This window comes from Mustelus asterias, unplaced genomic scaffold (assembly GCF_964213995.1).
Source record: "Mustelus asterias unplaced genomic scaffold, sMusAst1.hap1.1 HAP1_SCAFFOLD_829, whole genome shotgun sequence".
NCBI lineage: Eukaryota > Metazoa > Chordata > Chondrichthyes > Carcharhiniformes > Triakidae > Mustelus > Mustelus asterias.
This window is the reverse complement of record NW_027590775.1, coordinates 159,379-179,782: the sequence shown is the minus strand read 5'-3', so window position 1 is coordinate 179,782 and position 20,404 is coordinate 159,379. Positions and strand designations below refer to the sequence as shown.

Below are 20,404 nucleotides of genomic sequence, written 5' to 3'. Positions count from 1 at the left end.
AATTAATTGCAGAAATAGAACATTTTTTAAAACAACACGCTGATTAAAGCAGCCTAGATTTGTACTATCCTCTCTAAAAGCACTTTCTGATTTCACTCCACATTTGCCGAGATCGAATTCTAAGATTATGCCTCCTTGTTTTGGATTCCCCAACAGAGGAAATAATTCCCCTGTATCAGGGCCTGGGAGAGGTGCTACTCACCAGGGCCTGTGCCTTTAGGGAGACCAGGCTTGGGCAGCACCACCCATCTCTCAAGTGGCCACCTCACATTTAAACAAGTGGGCACTCCACTACAGGACAGATTGCTGTCAGAGAAGAAGTTGTTAGAATGAGAGCCCAAGTCTGTTTTGACAGCCAGGGTGGATTCTGAATGATGGAGTCTTCCTTTGGCGGCGTTCCCACATCCTGCACAGACATCAACCCCCCAAAAGGAATACAGAAGTCAAGATGGTGGAGTGGGCCAGGAAGGCCAAGAGAAATAATCATTTCAGCAAGGCCAGGACCTCATTCACAGTTAGCATGAGAGTGAGAGACTGAGGGCGGGATTTTCCAGCCATGTTCACCCAGAAACCGGAAAACTCCACCTAAGGTCAATGGACATTTCCATGGTCCGCCCCTTGCCCGCCACAATTCCCGTGGCGGGCAGAATGAAAAAATTCACCCCCAAGTTTGAGTGCGAATGTGAGTGAGTGAATGAGTGAGAGAGTGAGTGAGTTTGAGGCTGTGTGTAAGGGGGAGAGAAAACCCCAAGTCTGGGAATGAGCTGCGCGCCCACATGAAAACACACACAGCTTCTTCCTGCTCCTGCTCTCTCTACAAAAACCTTTCCACACACAGGGCCAGGAGGGGAAGAAAACCTTGGCCAAAAGGCAAACTGCCTTGAATCTCCACTTTTGTATGAATTCCAGCTCGAGTATACGCCAACAGAGATGACTGCGAGGTCAGTGTTAGTTAAACAAAATTCCTCAGTTCACCCTCACTTGCCTCCTACTTCTCTGGTGAGCAAGATTTGGGGCCTGGTCTTTCTCTAGCTCTGCTTCTTAAGCAAGAAAGCAAAAAACATTTTATTATTTAACTCCGTTGCTTGGCAATGTTTACTGTTCTTTTTTATTAATTGCTCATTTTTTTGAATGATCAATTTGTTGCTTTGAATCGACTTTTTGCTTGGAGGTTGTTTGTGTTCTTCAAATCTTAACTTTTTTTGAAATTCATGTTTAATGTTATGCTAGATCTCAAGCAGCTGTTGCTGGGTTTCTTGTAGAAGGGAAATGAGAGACTAACAAGAGTCTGATTATTTTTTTGGAAGGCTGGCAAAGCAGTTTGTTCTTCAAATGAAACAGGAAGTCTGAGAAATTCTCAGCACATTTGGTGGCATCTGGATGGAAAGAATTAGAGGTCTGTGACCCTTCATCTGAACTAGTGCAGGTTGTGGACCTGGAATGTTGACTGTGTTTTTCTCTTTCCAATGATGCTGAGTTTTTCCAGCATTTACTGCTTACGTTTCAGATTTCCAACATCTGCAATACACTCAAAGTTAGCGCGAGCTTCGTGCTGGGTATTTGTAAATGTGGTTAGTTTAAATTTTAAATGAGAAAATAGTTAGCATTCAACGCAAGGTGCACTTCTTTTCGGTTTACAAAGCCCACTTATGTCGATAGAAATAGCACATTATTGCAGGTGAATAGGTTGGTGCTAATTTAGTGGATGGTTTTACCATTTTAAACTTGGAAGTGAAACAAAGGGTGGGATTTTCCCATCCCACCTGCCACGGGAATCGTAATAGGCGGGACACGGACCATGCAAAGGTCCGTTGACCTCAGGCGGGATTTTCCGACATTGGGGCGAGCGCAGCCAGAAAATCCCGCTCGAAGAGTCATGTGCCAATACAATGTGTCACTGTTAATTCAGGATATTCTCATTTGTACATGGATTGTTGTTTGCAGTGCTTGTGAGGCACAAGTCTTTTGGATGTTACTGTCTGGACATTGCACAGGGCCAGATTCAAAGAAGTGGAGCTGGTTGCATAATATGAATGACCAGGTTACATGTAGTTTTCTGACAAATCTGTGATTGTAAAGTATAAGATACTAAAACCTGAGATTTTGATGGGCTTTATAAACCAAGGCATTAATCACCAAAGCCAAGAAGCTTTGCTAAACCTATGTAAAACAATTTGACCCGACTGTGACTATGGGGGCACCCAATTCTGGGCAGCCAAAAGATGTGGGGGGTGAAAGGTGGGTTAAGGGGGGCGGAGAGTTGGATCAGGGAACAAAGCACCAGAATTCATCATAATTCCCCCTGACCCTGCCTTGTATCTACCTATTGAATCTCTTCAAATACATTGATTAGATTACCCCACAACTGTGATCATCATAGGTATATGCATTAGTGACTCATGGATAAAATGATGGAGCCATCAACAGCCCTGATCAAAGCTTTACTTAGAGGAAAACTTATTTTCTATAAAAGCTAGTGTCACAGTGATGCACCATTTATGCTTGCTCTGCTCATGAAGTAGAGGAACTCATTTACTGGTACATTTTATGCATTTTCTAATCAAATGGTAATTATAGAAGTAAGCTTGAGAATGGGCTATACGTGGCTATGATTATATTATCCACTTGTTTAGAAGCTGGAATAAATTCCATTATTCTGGCTGTCACTAAGCCAATGTCAAACTGGAAGCATGATTATTTAGTTTGGATATCATACTGTATGTTAATATTATCATTCAATTCCTAAACCAAACTGATATCCTATTAAATCCTAGGTAATCACCCTAAATAATCAAAAGAAGCAGCGGTTAAAAGTTTTAGTTGTGTACAATTTACAAAATATCTTTGGGCAGTGATTTGTTGGAAATAATCCAATCAATGGGTTCAACTGACAAGCAAACCATTCAAGCATTGCAGTTAATGATGTTAGGGGAACTTCTCAATGTTATTACACCTTGTTATCTAGCATTGCATATCCAGAACGCTTCATTGTGTTTCGTAGCATGTGGCTAGTTATTAAGTTATATATAAATGATTTTAAAATGTGAACGGTTGGCTTTTGTTTTCTGCAGCTCCATATTTGAAGCTAAGCCAAGTAGAAGCATGCTCAAACAATTTATAGAATACCTTGATCACAATCAGTAAGTTTTTTTTCTGATGTGCTATTTACCATTAATTGGCCGCCTTCTCTGTGCAATAAAACTAATCAGACCATGAATGAAGGTCATTGCATGCCTCAGTTTTTTTAAAAAAATGTTCTCCATGGAGACCGTCCCTGCTGGTCCCTATCTTTCTGTCTTCTCCAGGGAGCTTTCACAAAGAAACAATAATGTTCCAATCTGCCAGACCTAAAAGGCAATGGATCTCAGCATGAGATTTAACAAACAATAAAAGGCTACACATCAGACTTTCTGGTCTTGTATACGTCAGTGATTTAGGTGCCTCATTTGAGCTGCTTCAGTTTTGTCTGTGCTAGTACTGGCAAACATTAGAGAAGAATGGATCATTGCTCACGTTACCAACCCAATCTGATTATGCATAAATTTTAAAATGCTGGCTCATTTCTAAATTCATTGCATGATACATTTATGTCTAATAACCAAGCCTATCCCTTGTGTATCTGAAGGTAAAATGGTGCGGTTACTATTTTATCTGGTTTAGGCAGGTATGTATTCTCCAGCCATTATGTAAGGTTAAAAATGAGCTGCTTCCCTCCTTCAGAAAGGATAGGAATTTGATTTTAAAAAATCATTTGTAATCAGTTTTATATGGTTCTATACAGACTCTACTGTAGGAAAGGGAATAATTCTGTAGCATCAAATGCCAACTATGGCATGGTAAAATATTTTATCGCAGTGGAATAATTTGTTTATTTTAGGGTTAAATATTTGAGTAGATACTTCACACGACTATTTTCCTTTTGACTGATTGTTGTGATGGTTGTAACTGGGGCAGACAGTTTATCAGAAAATATACGCTGCTCTCAGGTTTTCAGCCCTAGTCTCACCTGGGGCTTTTTAAATTTTGTAACTGCAATCTTTACCTTTCACAGACTGACTCAAGTGCCTAGTGTATATTTAAGTCCCTTTCCAATTTGAACCTCTGTTGTTGCTTTCACTGAAGAAGGGGCTCAGAGCCTCGAAAGCTTGTGTGGCTTTTGCTACCAAATAAACCTGTTGGACTTTAACCTGGTGTTGTTAAACTTCTTACTGTGTTTACCCCAGTCCAACGCCGGCATCTCCACATCGTTGCTTTCATTGTAAACAGAGAGGTGTTAATTAGAAGCATATCGCACTGAAAGAGGCAGCTTGGTCCATTGTGTGTGTGTGTGGTGCCTCTTTCAGAACAACTAATTGACTATCCCAGTGGATGGGTTCGGTCTGATAAGATGTTGCTGATGCAATATTCAAATTTTGAAGAGGTTTCCCCACTCATTTCATGTCAACAATAGTTGGCTCGTATCAAAAAAAACAATTAGTAAAAATTTGTGCTGATGATAACCCATACTAAACAGCACCATTGAGTTTACTGGATACATCAATTAAGACCCATATTGTTTCTAAGAGCACAATGGGAGACATTTAGGCCTCAACAATTAGTTGGTAATATTTTACATCTGTTACAAAGACACTTGCATTCATCCTTAGTAACGCTAAGCAATTGCAGTAAGAGCTATTTAAATTCAGGATGGTAGCACAGTGATCATGTTCTCCACTAGTAATTCAGAAACATGAATTCAAATCCCACCATGCTAGCTGGGGGGATTTAAATTCAGTTTAATAAATCTGGAATTAAATGCTGGTCTAATTATTCCTGATCATGAAATTATTAGTTCACTATATTCGCCAGAGAAGGCAATCTGTTGTGCTCACCTGGTCTGGTCTACACGTGACTCCAGATGCTCAGCAATGTAATCGACTGCAGGGCCAAACCAAACTACTTCACACCAATGCAGCTGTAATATAAATGCATCAAGAGGTCACAATTGCTTTATTCATCTTCAGCAGGACCAAAAGCCCCATCACACCATAATCTAATAGAGCAACACAAATCTACAAGTCTGCTGTCTTTCCCAGAATATAGCAATGCAAGATGTTGCACCCATGTTCCCATTTGTTCCCAAGAGCTGGAAGGAATTTTACTTCAATGTATAACAGCATAGGCTAATATAAGTGAATATTAGCTTACTTAGATCTCATAACTTCACTTTAATTCATGCCACCTTCACTTTAAAATGAGAAGGAAAATCCATGGATAGTTCCTAGGACATTACGACAGTGTGCAGTCAAAGTACCTGAGACAAACCAATAGAATCAACATACAGATACAATAGGCAGAATCTTAATGAAAGTGACCTGTTTGCAGCAGAGGGGGAGGTGGGGAGTGTGGCAGGGAGGTGTGGCAATGGGTCAGGAACCCAATGATTATTTCATCATTGGGCTTTACCATGGCAATTTAACTCAGCCACACCATTAGGATTCCACTTCCATGTTACCCAAACAATCGCAAAAGATGAATTTTAATGCTGTCCCTGATGGTGAGTTTGATGGCAAGGATGGCATTTAATCGGGTGAAAGGGTGGCAGCCACCTTCCCATCTCTTCCCCGATTCGATCCATGGCAGCAAGGTCTGTGCTATAGATTTTTGTAGGTTTATTTGGTAGCGACTTTAACCTGGTTAAAACTCTTACTGTGTTCACCCCAGTCCAACGCCGGCGTCTCCACATCATGACTATAGATTTTTGCCATAGAGCTGCTAAAGTACAGAAGGCCATTCTGCCAATACAATGCATTCTGGTCCCTTGTAGAGCAATCCAGTCAGTGTCATTCCACCACTCTATCCCCATTGTCCAGCAAATTAATTTCCCCCAAATCTCCATCCAATTTACTGCAAAAAGGATATTGGAGAAAGGACAGAATAGACTTACAAACATGTGACCAGAATTATGAGAATGCAGAATCAGGATAGATTGAGCAGGCTAGAAGTTTTATCTCAAAGAAAATGCTGAAAGGTGACCAGATAGAGGTCTTTAAAATATAAAGGGGTGACTGTGGAGAAATAGCTTCCACTTGTACTGAGTTCAGAATAAGGGGGCCATAATTATAAGCAGACAACTGATGGAACAAATCAAAAATTTAGGAGGCACTTCTTTACAATAGGTAGTTGTGAGAAAATGGCATATGCTGCCACATCGAGTGATGGGTACATTTGAAGGGAGATTTGATACATACATGAGGGACTAGGGAATTGGGACAAATAACCATAAAGCCTGACTTTATGCAATCATTTTGCACATTTTCAGATCATTTTGTCACAAAGCTATGCCGCTTTATGCACTGGAGAACGGGTCTAAAAGTCGAATCTGAAACATTCCCAGTTTCATGTCCGATCAACACTTAGAATCAAAATGGTCAAATAGGGCTCAAGGAGTGTCAAGAAAATTTTCAGCAGATGAAACAGGCTGAAAAGCTGTGCACTCGCTTCCTCGCTCTCTCTCCTTTGACAAAAGTATGTGTCACCTGGTTTGAGAATTCAACTGTCAGAAATGCAACAGCCAACCAAAATCTTGTAATAAAAGTGTCTGGAACAAGCTGCCAGAGGTAGTAGTAGAGGCGGGTACAATTTTGTCTTTTAAAAAGCATTTAGATAGTTACATGGGTACGATGGGTACAGAGGGATATGGGCCAAATGCGGGCAATTGGGATTAGCTTCGGGGTTTTTAAAAAAAAGGGCGGCATGGACAAGTTGGGCCGAAGGGCCTGTTTCCATGCTGTGAAAGTCTATGACTCTAATTGCAACATCTTCTACCGAAACCAGCTAACTCAAATGGACTCCAAACTTTAACCATCTATGCCTCAAGGACAATCAAAGGTCATCTAATCGTACTCCTTTTTAACGTTTCTTATTGGCCTCTAACTCCCCTATTTCCGATACCTGAGTGTGTGCTCGTGATGTGTTTTTGTTATTTATTTCCCATAGATTTAGTGGTGAATAAATTTGCTCTTTCTTTAATTCAAGAAAATATATTTGATTGGTTCATTACAGCTTGTTGCTTAAATAGTTAAATACATTCAGATTTAGAAAAGTGCATATCCTTGCGAAAAATAAACTTGGTGGGATCATGCAGTGAGGATATATGGGTAGAACTCAGGAACAGGAGCGGTGCGATCACACTGTTGGGGTTGTACTACAGACCTCCCAATAGCCAGCGTAAAGTGGAGGAACTGATATGTCAGCAGATTATGGGAAGATGTAAAAAACAACAGGGTTGGTATGATGGGCGATTTTAACTTTCCCAACATAGATGGGATTCCTAGCGCCAGGGGCTTGAATGGGGCAGAGTTTGTTCAGTGTGTCCATGAGTACTTCTTGAGGCATTATGTAGATAGCCCCTTCCCAAATCGGACTATCTTAGTTCTGGTTCTGGGCAATAAGTCAGGACAGGTGATTGATGCCTCAGTGGGGGGACCATTTTGAGAACAGTGATCACAATTCTATAAGTTTCAAGATAGTTGTAGAAAAGGACAGAAGTAGTCCCAGATTGTAAGTACTAAACTGGGGGAAGGCTAACTATGAGAGTATTAGGCAGGAGCTAGAGAATGTAGACTCGGGGTAGCTGTTTGAGCACAAATCCACATCCGATATGTGGGAGTCTTTTAATCGCTTCTCGGCCTTTTGGCTAAGATCAAGTGTAGTATGGATGGGATGCTGCACTTGGTTGAGGTCATTAGGTTACACTGAAGCTTCATATGTTTCATATGAAGCAATTTTTAAAAGCAGCATCTCGGCCTTTTGGCTAAGATGCAAATGAGCTCAAGTCTTGGAGGAGGAACCTCCCCCTTCTCCAATCAGCTTGGCGCATGTAGATCAGGCCCAGGACAGGGTGATTTGGTCGCTCGCCCTGTCTTGTTAGCCTGGATCTGAAATGTCTCAACTTGTTGAGACTCTGAATTGGATTTGATTTGATTGAATTGGAAAAGTATTTTTAAAAAGTCAGTTGTTAATTCTTCTCGGCCTTTTGGCTAAGATCAAGTGTAGTATGGATTGGATGCTGCACTTGGTTGAGGTCATTAGGTTACATTGAAGCTTCATATGTTTCATATGAAGCAATTTTTAAAAGCGGCATCTCGGCCTTTTGGCTAAGATGCAAATGAGCTCAAGTCTTGAAGGAGGTGTTGCTTTGCTCCTCCAATCAGCTTGGCACATGTAGATCAGGCCCAGGACAGGGCAATTTGGTCGCTTGCCCTGTCTTGTCAGCCTGGATCGGAAATGTCTCAATTTGTTGAGACTTTGAATTGGATTTGATTTGATTGAATTGGAAAAGTACAAAAAAAAAGTCAGTTGTTAATTCGCTTCTCGGCCTTTTGGCTAAGATCAAGTGTAGTATGAAGAGGATGCTGCGCTTGGTTGAGGTCATTGGGTCACATTTAAGCTTCATATGTTTCATATGAAACAATTTTTAAAAGCGGCATCTCGGCCTTTTGGCTAAGATGCAAATGAGATCAAGCCTTGGAGGAGGAAACCTCCCCCTCCTCCAATCAGCTTGGCTCATGTAGATCAGGCCCAGGACAGGGTGATTTGGTCGCTTGCCCTGTCTTGCCAGCCTGGATCGGAAATGTCTCAACTTGTTGAGACTCTGAATTGGATTTGATTTGATTGAATTGGAAAAGTATTTTAAAAAGTCAGTTGTTAATTCAGGACAAGTATGTCCCTGTAAAAATGAAGGATAAAGATGACAAGATTCGGGAACCTTGGATGACGAGAGATTGTGAGCTAAGTTAAAAAGAATGAGGCATACATAAATTTCAGGAAATTGAAAACCGATAAGGCTCTTAAGGAATGCAAAGAGGACAGGAAAGAGCTTAAACAGAGACTTAGGAGGGCTAAAAGGGGCATGAAATGTCCTTGGCAGGCAGGATTAAGGAAAATCCCAAGGCTTTTTTTTGCGTATATAAGGAGGAAGAGGTAGCTAAGGAAAGGGTAGATCCACTCAAGGACAGTGGAGGGAATGCGTGTGGAACCAGATGAGGGGCATGAGGTCCTTAACGAGTACTTTACCTCGGTATTCACAAAGGAGAAGGATGTGGTGGATGGTGAGTATAGAAAGGAGGCTGTTGACATTCTAGGATGTGTTGAAATGAATTAGGGAGGAGGTTTTGAAAAACATTAAGGTGGACAAGTCCCCAGGGCCAGATAGGGTCTATCCCAGAATTGTGAGAGAGGTGAGGGAAGAAATTGCTAAGGCCTTAGCCAAAATCTTTGTATCCTCTTTCGCCACAGGTCAGGTACCAGAGGATTGGAGAGTAGCTAACATTGTTGCTCCGTTTAAGAAGGGCAGAAGTTACAATCCAGGAAATTGCAGGACTGTGAGCCTTACATCAGTGGTGGGGAAATTATTGGAGAAAATTCTTAGGGACAGGATGTACTCACATCTGGAAAAGAATAAGCTTATTAGCGATAGGAGGTTTTGTGAAGGGGAGGTCATGTCTCACGAACTTGTTTGAGTTCTTTGAGGAAGTAACAAGAAAGATTGACCAGGGCAGGGCAGTGGATGTTGTATACATGGACTTTAGTAAAGCCTTCGATAAGGTTCCTCATGGCAGGCTGATACAAAAGGTGAAGTCATATGGGATCCAAGATGAACTGGTAAGATGGATACAAAGCTGGCTTGGGCATAGAAAGCAGAGAGTAGCAGTGGAAGGGTACTTTTCTAATTGGAGGTCAGTGACGAGTGGTGTTCCACAAGGATCAGTGCTGGGGCCTCTGTTTGTTATATGTAGATGGTCTGATTAGTAAATTTGCAGAAACAGGGAACAGTGAGGAGGATTGTGAAAGGATACAGCAGGATATAAATCGGCTGGAGACCAGGGCTGAAAGATGGCAGATGGAATTTAACCCAAACAAATGTGAGGTGATGCGATTTGGAATATTGCATATCTTTCATAACATAAACATTATGATAGTTGCCAGGAAGTGAGGGAGAATCTCTTGTTTAACCATTTATTATGCCCATGATGCTCAAGGAGTGAAATTATTTTGAATGACTACTGGTACAAATTATGCAAATTAAGGGACCTCCTATCCTGCCATTGTAAGAATAGTACAAAGACATTTAAAATATAGATAGGAAAAGATCATTAAAATACACAGAGAATACATTATTGTTACACATCCTAAAAGATTTGCTGCATACTATAAAATAAAAATGTAAAATTGCTTTAATTGTACAGTTCTCAGATCGCTATTCATAGTAGCCAACTGTAAGTAGATCATCCTAAATGTCCCTATTCATAGCAATTCTTGGTTCTGTTATAGAAGAACTAAAGCTAAGTAACCTTGTAAGAATATAGAAGCCCTTGAACCTTTAAACTTCTGGTGTGTATTAGAATGCCTGCGAGGCCAATCATCCTGAGCATTAAAAGGAACCCCCAGCCCACCCCACACACCGGCGCACGCACACACATGTAGCCTGGACTGATGGAAAATTAATCATTTAAGGTCAATACTGCAAAGCGTTGTCACTGCAGTTGGAATAGTGATTTGGTCAACCATCTAAAGCAGAAACTTAAACAGAAGTCATTTGACTCAGTACATGTAACTCTTTCTCTTTATGTCTAACTCTGAGTGAGGCTGCAGTCAGAGGAGGATACTTGACCAGTTGTCTTGTGCAGGAAGATCACCATTCAACAAGGACTGACTGTCCGTTACCTCTTGCAACATTATTGATGCATTGCTCGCAGTGCAATCTTTTGATAAATATCTTTAGATTGTGCGATAGCGGTGGTTTAAAATCTGCCTTGAAGATACAATTGAATCTTTGGATGGAACCTGTGTGAGCTATGTAATTTCTCATAAACCTCAGGTAAAGCAATCATAAACCTGTAGATTCCAGTGTGAGTGAGGTCTTACAGATGATGGCAGCCCAAGAAGGGACGTAAAGTGAGAATTGATGGATCACTAAAACGGGTTAAAAAAAAAGCAAGACAATGAATGGTCATCAAATATTTTCAAGAAAGCTGTCCCTGAAAAAGTCGGATTTGAGTAATAATAGATTGGACGACCAGTTTACGAAGCAGAATATTGGACACAAGGACCCACACCTTGCCCAAGAATGATGAAAGTAATCTGATTAATACCAACAATGATTAATGTGAAAAAATCTAATATAAATAAGAAGCAGCAATAAAGAAGCTGCAATTACTTAGCTATTGGAAGGGAAGAGGAAGATGAAGGTTGTAGGAGAAATAAAGAGTTTGAGGACATAGGGGAAAGGTGGAGGAGTAACAAACAACAATATCTAGATAATCTGTATGTAAATAAGAGCAAGGAAGATGAAGCTTGAAAAGGTGAGGCTTGTAGTCAAAAGCAGAAGATAGTGAAGACAGAAAATTATGATTTGAAAACTGCTGTTACAGTGGTGCTGAAACAAGATGAGCCTTTGGATCGCAGGGAATGCAAAAGAAGAATTAGGAATGAGAAACTTGAGTACTGAGCGGTGTGTGCCAGGACCCTTTTCTCAACAGGGTTTGATTTAAAAGAAACAAAGAGTAGAGAAAGTGAAAAGAAAGGCATCAGTGTTACTCTATCTAATGCTGAGAACTCAGAAGTTAGGAGAAGGCACTGAGATCAGAAATAAGGAAGTTGTGGAACATATAGAGAAGCAGCCAGGAAAAAATAGACAACTGGAGATTAGATCGCTTGGGGCAGCCTGTTCTGATACTGAGGCTGCAAATTAAAAGAGCAAGAAACACAATTTGGAGAAACTGCAGCATGCATAGCTGGTAGAGACCTGGACAGGCATAGTAGTTAGAGAGCCTCCTAGCACTCTGCATCTCGTGAAGGGGATGAAAGGCCAGCAAATAGACATTGATGAAACCTGGTGGTGTCGAGTTGATCCACAAGCTCCAAAACTTGAAGAGGCAACTTTGAGCTGGAGTGAAGCCACGTTTCCCTGCCTCAACCCTTCATCTTCTATTTTGAGACCTCAAACACGCATGGCTTGATTGATGTTAGGTTGTAGTGGTGAAGTAGCTAAATGCCCCTTTGGCTCCTCAAATACTTGTTACTCCATAATACACTCAGCCCTCTGGAAACACAGTGGGAGGAGAACATTAGGGAAGACATGATGGCAAGAGTCTGACTGTGAGTTGCCTTTCCCTATGGAGGTGTGATGGTTTTGGAGATTCCTGTTACAGGAAATGGGAGGAAGGAAAGAGATGGTATGGGAGAATGCAGAGTTGCAGCATTCAAAAGTTGGAAAAGAGGCCTTGATGAAAGAGAGCCCTGGCTTATAGAAAATGGTTAAGAGGGAAAGAAGGAAGTTAAAGAGGCCCAGAGCAAATGGTAAAACTGTTTGGGAGAAATAAATGAAAATACGGAAGTATGAATGTGATTGTTGAGTCTGTTCATTTTAATTTAAGATTGTTCAACCAGAACTAGTATATAAAAGCTGAATTACATTATAAATTAGAGATGTTGATATGGATTTATTTTGGCTAAAATTTAGTCTTGTGACTGATTTGTTTCATAACAGATAAGCTTCAACCTTGAAGCCTTGAACTTATGTTTGCTGGGATGTCTGGCAGGAATCCAATTTATAGACATTAAATGCCACAGCATGGTGATGATCTGAGCTAAAGGCTTTACTTTTCAAAGGCTTGCCTTTAATCTAGGGATATTTGCAATCTTCAAAGACAAAACGCTTAGGATGGGGAGATATGGAAGTCATTTTCAAATTAATTACAAGCACTTTGTCTTTAATGTAACAGTAGCATACAAAACTACCAAGCCTGGGTATCAGTGTTTGTGAGATTGAAATTGATAAAATAAATTGATACGAGTTGCTGTTTCAAGGGCTCAATAAAGAAAAAATTACCTGAAGTTTATGGGGATAACCACATTTTCAGTGCGAAAAAACTATTGAAAAAACTATTTAGTGGTTTCTGAGTCTGTAGAACTAAGTTTATTTTGGGGAAAAATAAAATTGAAATATTGACAAAAGTTGCCAGACCAGCAATTCTGCCATTTGAATTTGGGGATAATTTTAAAATGTTAGTCATAATGTCCATGGAATCGGCACGGGCGAGGGTCTGCCAATGGAAATTTCTGTTGATCTTAGGTGGAAATTTCCTGTCTTGTCCAAGCGAGGCCGGGAAATCCCACCCTGTATAACAATTAATTATTGAAAAATTGTTTAAAATAAAGAACTGAAAAAGAACTTTCATGAAGGGTCATCCAGACTCAAAATATTAGCTCTATTATCTCCACAAGATGCTGTCAGACCTGCTGAGATTTTCCAGCATTTTCTGTTTCAGATTTCAGCATCCACAGTAAATTGCTTTTATTGTAGCGAAAGAACTTGTTCAATTTATTGCAGACCTTGGAAAGGGAAGTAAACTCACTGGCGGTCCTCATAAAAGGCAACCACACCAATTCAATCGGCTGCACTTAGTCTCAAGTAAGCCACTGGAGTGTAAAATGGGGAGCTAGATGATGGTACAAAAGTATGCGAGGGTGTCTTCTTAATGATTGGGATCAAGTGGGAAAGTTTGAATTTTGTTTTAAACATATAAAAGTAGGACGACCATGTTAACTAAGCTAATGCAGAATAACACCGACAACATGGATGGCATCGTGGCACACTGGTTAGCACTGCTGACTCACAGTGTCAGGGATCTGCATTCAATTCCGGCCTCAGGTCACTGTGTGGAATTTACACATTCTCAACGTGTCTGTGGGTTTCCTCTGGAGTGCTCTGGTCTCCTCCCACACTCCAAAGATGCACGGGTTAGGTTGATTGACTGTGCTAAATTACCCCTTACTGTCAGGGGTACTAAGGCAAATACATAAGGTTACGAGGATAGGGCCTGGGTGGGATTGTTGTCAGTGCAAGCTTGATGGGCCAAAGGGCCTCCTTCTGCACTGTAGGGACTCTATGATGATTCTATGCATTCCTGAGATTGTTCTTGGATCCTACCTCCTCATCTTGTTCCTTGGTAATACCATGAAGTAAGCCATGATTAGCAACCTTCATTGGACTGCGCCAGAGGGGCAAAGGCAGGAACACCTTTACTGGCCGACTACTACAACTGCTAAGCTACCCAGATTTCTTGGATCCTCCTCGCCTCATACAAAAACAGCTGCAATAGTGGGGCAGCAGAATGCATCCTTCTTCTATCAAATTTCTTTTAGCATTGGTTAAGCTGTAAAATAGAGGACCTTTCAAATCACTGACAGTTGAACATACTTAAACAATGGAGTCTATTGTTACTACTATTAATGAGAATATTTTATGGCAGAGGAACGTTCCTCCAGGTCTTATGAATGAAAAAAAATGATAATTAATGTGATGCTCCACTCATGCTAAAAGATAGAGATGGGAAAAACACACTGCAAAGTGGGAATTGGAAAGATTACCTGCATGTGATTCAACGGAAGGGGTCACTTTGATATTGATGTACATTCTGATGAGAATCATACAACCCCTACAGTGCAGAAGGAGTCTGCACTGACTCTCCGAAAGAGCGTCTTACCCAGGCCCGTTCCCCTATGCCCGTAACCCCGTGCATTTACCATGGCTAATCCACCTAACTTACACATCTTTCAACAGCGGGAGGAAACCGGAGCCCTAGGAGGAAACCCATGCAGACAAGGGGAGAATATGCAAACTCCACACAAGGCCGGAATTGAACCCGGATCCCTGCTGCTGTGAGGCAGCAGTGCTAACCACTGTGCCACCATGCCACCCAATCAGGAAGACGTAATAAATAGACAATTTTCTCTTGGAGATTTTGTATCTTTGCCTATTTAACTTGTTAAGAAAACTGCATTTGACAGTTTGGCCACTACCCATGGCATCAGGGCCAAGCAGGGGGCAAATAAGCAACGATCTCAAGAGAGTCACCCCTCCAATTGGTCGATAGGATTACCTGAAAATCCAAGAACGGCCTGTATCAGATGGCAAATGTATGGCATGATATCGGGTCACCAGTGTGACTGTACAGATGAGGTGCTACATGAGAAACAACTAACATACAGAATGCACGATAAATTTGCACTGAAGAACAGGTCTTAGACATGCTCAGCTTATTGGCAATAGCACAATATCAAATGGTTACTCTAGCCAGTGATGTGAGATAAATGTTTAAATCATCAAGGCATTGATGGATATTTCATAGAGAAACTGACTTAAACAACAGAGATAGAATCCAGCACACCGGTACCTGACAAATTAAAATAAAAGGGATACAAACTTTGGGTTAGGATTACTGAGGGCTTGGAAGAAATATTTATCAAGAATTATCCACAAAGTGGATACAAATGAATAGAGAGCTGGAGATGTTTTTTTAAAGTCTGTTGCTTGAATTTTTTTACTTGTGTGCAAATTTAGAATATTATTGAGTAAGGCAATCAGCATTTGGCAAATCCAAGTGATTGTAAAATTTCCACCAGCAAAATATGATCCACAGAGTTACTACAGATAATGGTGGTTCAGTATAACTTTAAATAAAGGCAAAGTTACATCAATTTGTCACTAGCTTTGGATGTAATATACTACATGTGCCAGAATACTTGGTAGAGTTAATGAGCTATCTGAGTCAGCCAGAAAAGCATTATTATACCTTGGCCCAGAGGCAGACAGTAAAACATGGTTAGATTGTTATGGAAAGCATGGGATGAGTTAGTATGAGAATATCCTAGAACCTGGGTGCAAAGCCATTTGAGGGTGGACTGTAAGAATATTAAGAGCCTTGGAATTTTAAATCTTTGGTGTACGTTAGAATGCTTTTTAAGGCCAGTCATGCTCTGAAGTATAATACAAACAATGGAACATGACAAACTGTACAAGCAACTTTAATGGACAAAAGGCAAAGAATTTGATGCACCCTTTGAGAAGCTGTCTGGGAAAACCTCTTTCAAACGCGCTGAACTGCAGTATTCTGTAATAACCTTATTTTTTTCCCCAGACATTGATATCAAACTGAACAATGCCATAATGTTCAGAGCTGAAACATCTGTATCTGAAATGAGAGAACAGACCTTCATAATTAACAGTTTGAGACCACTTCAGATAAGACACTAACAAATAGCCAATAGCCATCATATTAATGCAGCCCAACCAAGGATCGGAGGGGAAGGAATCCCTGAGCCTGAGCTGACAAAAAGTTAACTATGTGAAAGACAATGATTGTAAATCTTTGGCACTGCAGTCAGGATAGAGTGGTTTGGCCAATCACCTAAAACCGAAAGTTATTTGACTCAAGTGGAGTGAATTGTATGAATAGCTCTTTGTGTAGAACTCTCAGTAAGGCTGCCGTCAGGGAGACCAATCAACAAGGCCAGATCCATTGGCGATTGTACATATGGTTAATTCTCAGAACATTATTGATGTACTGCTCGTATTGCAGCATTTTTATAATTACAGATTGTGTAAATCTGTCTTAAAGATCCAATAAAATGGTATAGACAGAGGTTGTGTGTTCTGTGTCAAATCTGAAGTAAAAAATCATAAATGACTCCAGGAGTGGGGTCTTGCAACCTCTTTCAACACAAAAAGATCAAAATATTAGCAGAGATTATTTTCTTGCATGTTTGCCTGTGACAGATGCTTGCTATAAGTAATAGCACTGATGGTTTGCAATGGGTTTCAACCAATTTCCACTCCAGTGTCTACTTAGCGGCCTTAACAAGACTGAGTCTGTATTAGACGTCCCGGCACCTTACTGAATGTTTTATGTTAAGTTTCACCTGCCTAAAACAGAAAAATCATGGGGCTCACAATTGTGCTTTGTTAGACCTTAAAAACAATGACTTCTTATTCTACCAACAAAACCATTTTTTTATTGGTAAAGATTCTTTAAACCAACATGAATAATTTATTGTTAAGCATGCTCCATGACTTAAATTGCTGTATCCAGTTTTTCATATGAAGTCCTCAGTAACAATTGATTGGGCTTTACAAGTAGCTGATGGCTATTTTGAGACAGGTTGAAACTTGATCATTAATATCAGTTCATGAAAAGTGTTGACAGGATCAGATGGAATTAGCTAATGACCCAACATCATATAAATGTTTAATTTGGGGTATTAAAAATTGTACATGGTAATTGATGATGATCAACTGGGATGAAGTGGAAATGGTCAAGAACTTCAAGTTTCTAGGTGCCCAGATCACCACCATCCTGTTCGGGTTCCTGCACGCTGATGCTATAGTTAAGAAAGCCCACCATGCTTCTACTTTCTCAGGAGGCTAAGGAAATTTGGCATGTCCATTACGATTCTCACCAACTTTTACAGATGCACCATAGAAAGCATTCTTTCTGGTTGTACGACAGCTTGGTATGGCTCCTGCTCTGACCAAGAGCACAAGAAACCACAAAGGGTCATGAATGAAACCCAGTCCATCACGCAAACCAGCCTCCCATCCATTGACTCTGTCTACATTTCCGGCTACCTCAGAAAAGCAGCCAACATAATCAAGGACCTCACAGACCCCAGATTTACTCTCTTCCGCCTTCTTCCATTGGGACAAAGATACAAAACTCTGAGGTCACATACCAACTAATTCGAGAACAGCTTCTTCCCTTCTGCCATTAGACTTTCGAATGGACCTACCTTGCACTAAGTTGATCTTTCTCTACACCCTAGCTATGACAATAACATACGTTCTGCACCCTGTCCTTTCCTTCTCTATGTATGGTATGCTTTGTCTATATAGTGCACAAGAAACAATACTTTTCACTGTATTCTAATACATGTGACAATAATAAAGCAAATCGACTTAAAGTAGAAGTTTTAAGAAAATAGTAGGTCTATCACACAAGGTCCTGCACTTCCTCATTTTAGAACTGCCTGATAAATCTAAATTTAATTTGGCATTGTAAGACCAATATAACTGTGCCTTTAATTTGAACCCAAAAGGTTTGCTTAATTTAACTATTTTTCAATGGTTATTTGAATAATACAATATTTAAGTCAAATTAATGTTCTCTGAATGCTCATTCTGGCATTATCTTAACTTTCAGATGGAATTTCGGAAATTTCAAACTGTACTTTAACTTCTTTAATGTTCTCTGTGGCATCGTACATTTTTGAAGTAATTTCATGGTGAATTTCACTTTATTGCCTGTGCTTCGTGCCAGGAATTGATGCTTCACTGGATTGGAAGCCGGTCTGATCTTTCAGTTAAGGAGTTTGTAGAGAATAGGAGGTGATCTTCAGAGACAGGAAGGTTTATGTAGAGCATTATATTGGCAACACACAATGAGATTGTTTCTTACCCCTTGAAAAAGGCCTGAAATCTCATACACATCTGAAAGACGTGCTGGTTAGGTGCATTGCCATAGTAAATTCTCCCTCAGTGTACCCGAACAGGCGCCAGAGTGTGGTGACTAGGGGATTTTCAAGGTAACTTCATTGCAGTGTTAATGTAAGCCTACTTGTGACAATAATAAATAAACTTTTTTTAAAACTTTGAAAACTTAACACTCGAGAAGATTTGGAGGAAAGCCATCATGGCCTGGTGTTGGCCTTGTCCAAAAATACATCCAGTTGGGTGATGTCAGAAAAAAAGTGTAAGTATCCTCCCAATCCTATTAGAATACAACTAAACTCAAAATATGTATAAGAACATAAGATAAGAACTAGGAGCAGGAGTAGGTCATCTGGCCCCTCGAGCCTGCCCCGCCATTCAATAAGATCATGGCTGATCTTTTCGTGGACTCAGCTCCACTTACCCGCCCACTCACCATAACCCTTAATTCCTTTACTGTTCAAAAGTTTATCTATCCTTGCCTTAAAAACATTCAATGAGGTAGCCTCAACTGCTTCACTGAGCAGGGAATTCCACAGATTCACAACCTTTTATGTGAAGAAGTTCCTCCTCAACTCTGCTTCCCCTTATTTTGAGGCTATGCCCCTTAGTTCTAGTTTCACCTGACAGTGGAAGCAACTTCCCTGCATCTATCTTATCTATTCCCGTCATAATCTTTTAAGTTTCTATAAGATCTCCCCTCATTCTTTTGAATTCCAATGAGTATAGCCCCAGACTACTCAGTCTCTTCTTATAAGCCAACCCTCTCAACTCCGGAATCAACCTAGTGAATCTCCTCTGCACCTCCTCCAGTGTCAGTATATTCTTTCTCAAGTAAGGAGACTAAAACTATACACAGTACTCCAGGTGTGGCCTCACCAGCGCCTTATACAGCTGCAACATAGCCTCGCTGTTTTTAAATTCCATCCCTCTAGCAATGAAGGACAAAATTCCATTTGCCTTCTTAATTACTGGCTGCACCTGCAAAACAACTTCTTGTGATTCTTGCACAAGGACACCCAGGTCCCTCTGCACAGCAGCATGCTGCAATTTTTTACCATTTAAATAATAGTCCATTTTGCTGTTATTCCTACTAAAATGGATGACCTCACATTTACCAACATTGTACTCCATCTGCCAGACTCTCGCCCACTCACTTAGACTATCTATATCCCTTTGCAGACTTTTAGCATCCTCTGCACACTTTGCTCTGCCACTCATCTTAGTGTCATCTGCTTGACACACTACACTTGGTCCCCAACTCCAAATCATCTATGTAAATCGTAAACAATTGCGGTCTCAACACTGATCCCTGAGACACACCACTAGTCACTGATCGCCAACCAGAAAAACACCCATTTACCCCCACTCTTTGCTTTCTGTTAGTTAACCAATCCTCTATCCATGCTAATACATTACCTGTAACACCGTGCACCTTTATCTTATGTAGCAGTCTTTGGTGCGGCATCTTGTCAAATGCCTTCTGGAAATCCAGATACACCACATCCACAGGTTTCCCATTGTCCACTGCACATATAATGTTCTCAAAGAATTCCATCAAATTAGTCAAACATGACCTTCCCTTCATGAATCCATGCTGCGTCTTACTAACGGGACACTTTATATCCAGATGTCTCGCTATTTCTTTCTTGATGATAGATTCAAGCATTTTCCCTACTACAGAAGTTAAGCTAACCGGCCTATAGTTACCCACTTTTTGTCTACCTCCTTTTTTTAAACAGTGGCGTCACATTTGCTGTTTTCCAATCTGCAGGAACTACCCCAGAGTCCAGCGAATTTTGGTAAATTATCACTAGTGCATTTGCTATTTCTCCTGCCATCTCTTGTGTATGTCAAAAGAAACCAATGTAAACAACTGATCAAATGTTAATGAAATAGCAAAGTAACATCAGGATGTAAAATACATCGGAAACATCAGTATTTAAGTCATAAAATTTGGAATGTTAATTTAGTTATTATACACAGCATTTTTAAGAACCTGCAATTGGTATGGCTTATCATTTCTGCTATTAAAATATTAAATCAAACAGATAACTCTGAACAGGTTGCAACAAAGATAAATATATTTAAAAG

At 40.4% G+C, this 20,404-nt stretch overlaps 1 non-coding gene and 2 pseudogenes across 1 annotated transcript; all 3 read left to right on the top strand.

Moving 5' to 3' along the window:
* The first annotated feature begins 7,658 nt into the window (after positions 1-7,658).
* On the top strand, positions 7,659-7,870 carry LOC144487475 (U2 spliceosomal RNA; annotated as a pseudogene).
* A 131-nt stretch (positions 7,871-8,001) lies between these two features.
* LOC144487476 (U2 spliceosomal RNA) lies at positions 8,002-8,204 on the top strand (annotated as a pseudogene).
* Positions 8,205-8,347: 143 nt separating this feature from the next.
* On the top strand, positions 8,348-8,543 carry LOC144487477 (U2 spliceosomal RNA). The gene has a single exon (XR_013496421.1). It is a non-coding gene; the product is annotated as a U2 spliceosomal RNA (small nuclear RNA).
* Positions 8,544-20,404: the final 11,861 nt, after the last annotated feature.